A 7,783-nucleotide genomic window follows, 5' to 3' on the forward strand; every position below is an offset into this window, starting at 1 on the left:
AACCAGTCCTCATAGTTCCCATATCACACTAAACAGTCCTTAGAGTTTCCTTATTTTACAAAGCAGTCCTCAGATTTTCCTTATCACACAAAACAGTCCTTGAGTTCTCTTATCCCACAAAGCACTCCTCTGAGTTTCCTCATCACACAAAGCAGTTCTCCGAGTTTCCTCATCACACAAAGCAGTCCTCAGAGTTCCCTCATCACACAGCAGTCCTCAGATTTCCCTTGTCGTACAAAGGAGTCCTTAGAGTTTATGTATCATACAAAGCAGTCCTCAGATTTCCCTAATCATATAAATCAGTCCTCGGAGTTCCCCTTAACACGGGAGTCAAGAAAGTACTTTATCACACAAAGCAGTCCTCAGGGATCCTTTATCACAGAAAGGTGTCCTCAGAGTTCTCTTTTCACATAAAGAAGTCCTCAGAGTTTCCTTATCACATAAAGAATTCCTGTGAGTTTCCTTACACACAAAACAGTCTTCAGAGTTTTATTATTACACAAAGCAGGTCTCAGAGTTTCCTTATCACACAAACCAGTCCGTAGAGTTTCCTTACAACACAAAGTAGTCCTTAGAGTTTCCGTACAATAAAAATCATTCGTCAGAGTTTCTTTGCAACACAAAGCTGTCCTCAGATTTCCCTTATCATACAAAGCAGTCCTCAACCTGCCTGTACCACAAAAGGCAGTCCTCAGAGTTCCTTTATGTCACAAAACAGTCCTCACAGTTTCTTTATCACACACACCAGTCCTTAGCGATCTCATATTACACAAGGCAACCACCAGAGTTCTCTTAACACATGAAGCAATCTTCGGAATAATTCTTAGAGTTCTGTTATCACACAAAATAGTCTTCACAGTTACATGATCACACAATGCAGCCTTCAGAGTTCCCTTATCACAGAAACCAGTCCTCAGGGTTCCCTTATCTCACAAAGCTTTCCTCGGAGTTCCTTTATCAAAGAAAGCATTACTTGGAGTTGCATTATCCGACAAAGCAGTCTTTAGAATTTCCTTATCACATAAAGTAGTCCTCACAGTTTTCTTATACAAAGCAGCCTTCAGATTTCCTTTATCTAACATTGCAGTTAATGGTGTTTCCCTATCACACTCGTCTTCATATTTCCCTCATCACCCAAACCAGTCCTCAGAGATCTGCATTCCACTGCATTCCACTTTCAAAGAAAGCAGTTCTTGGTGTTTTATTATCCGAGAAAGCAGTCTTCAGAGTTCCTGGTCACACAAAACAGTTCTTAGAATTTCCTTATTTCACAAAGCAGTCTTCAGAATCTCCTTATCACAAATAGTATTACAATAATTTATCCAATTTATTTGAGAATGGTTTACCTGGCTGAAATATAAACTATCAGCAGGATAAAGGGATTAAATTTCAATAGAAATTAATTAGAGCGGGAAATGGAACGATGAATAATAAAATATAAAGGTGTAAATTTTTCTGTTGCAGGATTATAAGTATACCCACCTCCTACTTCACCTCTATGTGTCACTTTCATTGATATCATTAGAACTCAATAATGCAACCTTTCCGTTACATTCCCTAAAGTGATTAGAATATCTCCTTGGCTATTTGTAGCTGTGGATGAACTCGGATGCCACCTTTAGTCATCTTGTGCCTTGTAGTACCTTATGACAGCGTCGTATTGTCAATACTATGTGTTTCTAGATTCTTGATTTTGCTACTCATTATCTATATTTGTTAGGAATTGCACATAATCAGTATCTTAATATCTTCAGTTACATATATCGGGTTTCTTGCTATTGATTGTTGATTATCATTATTTTGGTTTTCGTGTTGCTATTCAAGATAAATTCATTCAGGTTTACTCCTTTCTTATAGTATCTTTTCGTAACTTGAGATATTGGAATCCTATTCAATGCAATTTAAAGGAATTCTGTTTATTGCATAACAATTTACGTTTCTTCTGAATAATAATAATAATAATAATAATAATAATAATAATAATAATAATAATAATAATAATAATAATAATAATAATAATAATAATAATAATAATAATAATAATAATCTTTCCTATTTAGATAAGCCCCAAGTGTATAATGAGGATTCATTTCATCTCTACATTTAGTAGAATACTTTCGCTTATAATTTACATAGAGATTTGGAATATACATAGAATTTATTCAATATTCATGGTAAATAGATTCCGGCGTCATTACTTTCATTCGCTCTCTTGATTTTGCACTTTGATTTTCATTACAAACTATAGATTCATTAGAATATTTAACGTACTCCGATTGTGTATTTTATTCTAACTCTTTGAATATGTAGGGAACAGTTGTTATAAAGTATATCTAACAAATTATTTAGAATGTAATATGACAGGCCAAAGTGGGACGGAAACAAGGAAATGAAAAGGGTAGGAGCATGGTAAAAAGTTAACTAAATTCAACATACAAAATAGATGGTAAATACATAAACGTTTGAATAATGGTTAAAATGAAAGGAGTCACATTTACTAACCCTCGCACCACAAGTAAAACAAATCGAAATCTTTTTACAGACGAAAAATCAGAAGGAAACGCCCTACCAAATCACCAACACCTGTAATCTCACTTTATCCTCGGCTTACGCGTCTTACTGAGGATTAAGGTGGAATCTCACTCTTTTTTAGCAAACGTGATAAAGGGATGAAATTAATCTGTGTAGAATTAATCACCCAATGTGGGTGAATAAGCATATTCTTTGTTTGATGTTAATTGTTTCCATTTATCATCAGGTATGGTAACTTAATATGATATTATTCATTTATTTATTTATTTGCAAAAGGGTTGATAATCAACGATTATGTTACTAAGCCCTTCTGACTTTACTGCATTATAGTTAAATGATATATATATATATATATATATATATATATATATATATATATATGTATATATATATATATATATATATATATATATAAATATATAAATTTATATGTATGAATATATATATATATATATGTATATATATATATATATATATATATATATATATATATATATATATATATGTATATATATATGTGTGTATATATATATATATATATATATATATATATATATATATATATATATATGTGTGTGTATATATATATATATATATATATATATATATATATTATTTCTGTTCACTGTTAGATATCTGTATATTATATTGCATTGTGGTTGTGGATTTAACTACCATTCAGCACTTCCCTCTTTAATCTTGTATTCACAGTAACTGAAATACTATGACCATTCGACCTTTTTCTGATTTTGTATTTTTTTTTTTTTTATGATATTCTTTATTCATATTGAAGAGACAGATACATTGTAATTCTATACTTGAATCCAAAAAAAAACTGTTTCTCCTTTTGTCACAGCATTCAAGAAAGCAGTTCTTTCACTCATAATCGCAAGGATGATTGAATAAAAGCCTCTAACGTTATATATTATCAACTGTACAGTATGTTACCAAATTCGCAATTAAGCTGCACCAGACAATTTTTCACGCATTTGTTAACAGATTAGATCAGGATTATCTTCCACATGTTTGACGAGATCACCGTAAACGACGTAGCAGGATGAACATAATATTATTTTCAAGGTTTTGCGTGGGAATAATTTGCCTTTGCTGATCAGCATTATATGATTTAAACAGATTAGGTCAAAATAAACCGGAATATGCAGGTTTTTCTCTCTCTGAATTTTTTCACTTGATTAGTTTTTTGACATTATTTTATCTTGTCCTCGATTCCCAAAAATAGATTAATTATGTTTAAAAGACAATAATGCTCTAATCGCAAACTTCAACAAAATTTAAAGAATATCCTCTCATATATATATATATATATATATATATATATATATATATATATATATATATATTTATATATATATGTATTTATATATATACATATATATATACATATATATATATATATATATATATATATATATATATATATATGTATTTATTTATATATATATATATATATATATATATATATATATATATATATATATATATATATATATATATATATATATCCTAGAGGTTCTCAGAGGTAATAATTCTCCAAAAGTTTTGCTTTTAGAACACAAATGGAGATTACACTAAGAACCGTAAGATCCTTCAACCTTTGTCACAACAAAACATATTTTGATTGTTGTCTCTGTGAACACTTCAATCAAACTAAATCATTATGAGGAGTCTTATAGTGGCTTAAATAGTCACTAAAACTAAAATCGTTTTTTTTATTTTTTTTTTTTTTTGAAGTCAAAAACAGTTTAACTAAATTTCATCGAACAAACCTTTTTTTATATAAGCGAAAACCATTTGATTACAACAAATCTCTCTCTCTCTCTCTCTCTCTCTCTCTCTCTCTCTCTCTCTCTCTCTCGTCTTTTATTTCTCTTGTGTAATAGAATGGTTTTAACGCAATAAAAAAGCGAATATGAAAGTTCGAAGACTTTCAGAAATCGAAAATATTTAGATTAACAATAGATAAGATTCCTAAGGTCAGGTGAATTAAAGTATTTTTCCATAAAGGTCTCATTTTCCCTTCCTTACGCATCCAATAGTAAACATTTAAAAAAGAAAAAAAAAAAAACTAATAAGGTTAGAATAAAATTTTCCTTTATGAATATCGAAGAATTCAGGGAACTCTATAGCATCCAAATATTTATGAATAGATAATCACGGTCACAATAAACTTTCATAATTCTGGAAGCTTGACATCTGACCTTTTATCTCCATTCCTAATATTTTATATTTAATTGGAATTTCTGGCTTTAGTATGTAAGTGAGTTTCACGACCTCTGAAATATGGATATAATTTGGGAATTATTAATTTATTTATAATATTTTCGGTCTCTCGTTCAACCTGATTACGTTAAAGTATATGAAAGAAATCAGGCCCATTGGGTTGAAAGCTATATACTTAGTTCCTGGTACTTCCAAACATATTGCTTGACCTGATTTTTTTCTTTAATAAACTCTTCACCAACAGACTGGGAAAGATTTGAATTTCATTAGCTAGAACATTTAAAAATATTTGAACCTTTTTCCGGGAATAACGAACGGAAATCATTACTGACACTTTTCAATTTAGCGTTATTACATACTTCGATAGTTATTTAGCATTTAGCATTTCCTGTTATGAAATTCGGTTTCATATTTCTGCTGCTATTGTTCTATATAAAACACCTCTTTATTAAAATTTTCAACTCTGAAATTACATTTCTAAATAGTTACCATAATATATATATATATATATATATATATATATATATATATATATATATATATATATATACTGTATATATATATACATATATATATATATATATATATATATATATATACATATATATAGATATACATATATATATAAATATATATGTATATGTATATATATATATGAATATATATTTATATATATATATATATATATATATATATATATATATATATATATGTGTGTGTGTGTGTGTGTGTGTGTATGTACATATATATGCAAATATATATGTATAAATATATATATATATATATATATATATGTATTTATATATATATATGTATTTTTATATATATATATATATATATATATATATATATATATTTATTTATATACACTTACATATAATGTATATATATACAGAATGCCTAATATAACGCTCTTATATATCTTGTGTGCGTATATATATATATATATATATATATATATATATATATTTATATATATATATATATATATAAATATATATATATACATATATATATATACTGTTTACATATTTACATATGACTATAACTATTATCACATACACACATATACATACATATACATACATATATATATATATATATATATATATATATATATACATATATATATATATATGTATATATATATATATATGTATATATATATATATATATATATATATATATATATTAGCAAGAAAAGGAGCGTCTAGCACTTTTTTTGAAAATCGGTAATGTTACTCCATTATGTAAACGTGTTTTGGTAGCTCACGTCCAACTGATTACCGCCCAGTTTCAATAACTCCCATATTATCTAAAGTTTTTGAACGTCTTTTGGCGAAATGTCTAAATACGTTTGCGGAAGGCAATCATCTGATCCCTAGTTTGCAATTTGATTTTCGGAAAGGCCTTGGAGCATGTGATGCCCTTCTTACAATCTCCAATGCTGATCAGAAATCCCTTGATTGTGGTCAGAAAGTTCGTATGATTGGCCTTGATTTAAGTGCTGCCTTTAACCGTGTTAATCCACGGGTTAATCACGTTACCCTTGTTTTCAAACTCAAACAGTTGGGAGTAGGTAGGTCTTCTAAGTAATAGATTGCATAGAGTTGTTGTTCATGAGCACCATAGTGAGTATAGGAATATAATATATGGTGTTTCTCGTGGAAGTGTTCTTGACCCATTACTTTTTATACAATATACACATGACATGTGGATTGGCCTGGAAAACAAGGTCGTTGCATCAATTCCATCTCCTGAATGTAGATATGGGGTTGCTGAATCCCTTAATAGAGTTCTAGCTAAAATTAGTGCATGGTGCAAATTATGAGGTATGAAGTTGAATCCAAACAAAACTCAAAGTATGATTGTAAAGAGTTCGAGGACAGTTGCTCCTCAACATCCATATTTCAGCATCGAAAATGTTTCTTTAACTTTGTATGACTTAAAATTTCAGGTGTGATTCTCGACAACAAATTTACTTTTGAGGTCTGCCTCTTTTTCAATTGCACAAAAAATTGGCTTATTGAGAAAGTCATTTAAGATTTTCGGTGATCAGTCTATTCAAATCTTCAGCTGCTGGTTGCTATCGTAATTTGTTGGTCAGGAACTTAGGTCTATTGAATTTTTATTCCTGATATGGATATTAATCTCTTGCACCGTCGTTCAACTAGTTTGTTGTGCATGATTCATAAGATTTCTCATAATTCTGACCATCCTTTACATTCAGATCTTCCCGGAAAGTACCACCTTGTTCGTGATACTTGGTATGCAGTTAATTCTAATAGTCAGGCCTTCTCCATCATGAGGCTCAATAGTACACTGTATTCTACAGTAGAAGTTTTATTCCAGCTTTAGACGAAGTTGTGGAATGATCTTCCTAATCGGGTACTTGAATCGGTAGACCTTCAAAAGTTCTGTTTTAATGTTGTTACTGTTATTAAAATATTTCATAGTTTTAATGTTGTTACAGATCTTAACATATTTCATTCTAATTCTTTATTACTTTTCATATAGTTTATTTATTTCCTTATTTCCTTTCCTCACTTGGCTATTTTTCTCGGTTAAAGCCCTCGGGCTTATAGCATCCTGCTTTTCCAACTAGGATTGTAGCTTAGCTAATAATAATAATAATAATAACAACAATAATAATAATAATAATAATAATAATAATAATAATATTATTATATATATATATATACAGTATGTATATATGTATATATATATACATATATATATATATATATATATATATATATATATATACACGTATATATGTGTCTGTGTGCATATGTATGTATATGCATGTATATTTACATATATACATACATATCCACACAGACGTACTGTATGTATATATATATATATATATATATATATATATATATATATATATATATATATATATTTATATATGTGTGTATATATATGTATAATATATATATACATATATATATATATATATGTGTGTGTGTGTGTGCATATGCATATTTAAAAATGAATGAATATG

Source organism: Palaemon carinicauda, chromosome 6 (genome assembly GCF_036898095.1).
Source record: "Palaemon carinicauda isolate YSFRI2023 chromosome 6, ASM3689809v2, whole genome shotgun sequence".
NCBI lineage: Eukaryota > Metazoa > Arthropoda > Malacostraca > Decapoda > Palaemonidae > Palaemon > Palaemon carinicauda.